This window comes from Capsicum annuum, chromosome 10, assembly GCF_002878395.1.
Source record: "Capsicum annuum cultivar UCD-10X-F1 chromosome 10, UCD10Xv1.1, whole genome shotgun sequence".
Lineage (NCBI taxonomy): Eukaryota > Viridiplantae > Streptophyta > Magnoliopsida > Solanales > Solanaceae > Capsicum > Capsicum annuum.
Window position 1 is genome coordinate 201,537,145 of NC_061120.1, and position 805 is coordinate 201,537,949.

Consider the following 805-nt stretch of genomic DNA (forward strand, 5'->3'; position numbering starts at 1 on the left):
AGGGCCGGACTGGCACCCGAAGCCGAGAAGGCCCGGGAGAACCCGTTCAAATACTTGTACTTTCACTTACATGTCACCAAAAATTTGGACAGCACTTCGTTGCATATAGAAGGGTCTAATTACCTGTATCAGCACAACACACACAAATATAAATATATATAATACTTGGCCGTCGGGGCCACCACATATACAAATATAACATCACTATATTAACTTCCATGACTTTACCCTTCCTTATGTCTACAAAGCCTCTAGGATATACATGACATAACTAGGGTCGGGACAAACCCCCGCTCACACATGACTCCTGTACAATAACAAAACATATGGGACCGACTCGGAAAGCTCCGAAGCAAACTGGAGCTCACCAACAATAGCTGTATGACCTGGCTCCTATCTATGCTGTGAATGAGCTGAGGTACCTGTGCCTGCAGCATGAAATGCAGGTCCCCGTGGGGGACGTTAGTACGAAATATGTACTGAGTATGTAAAGCTGTACATAATCACATATGATATAGGAGCTCAATAGAAATCAGAAACAAGTGAATAAGTCGTAATAGGAGTGGACCACACTTACTAGAACTTGTGACAACCTGTACATTGTATTTATTCAGTCACTTTACCTTCGTTTTTATCGTCTTTGTAATCATTATTGTACTGTACTGTGACCATTAGACTGCCTCCAGTACATATCAACTGGGATCGACCCATGCTAGGCTTATGCCCCTGGGATAACACCCATCAACACATAAATAGGGATCGACCCATGCTAGGCTTATGCCCCTGGGATACCACCCGATAAGAT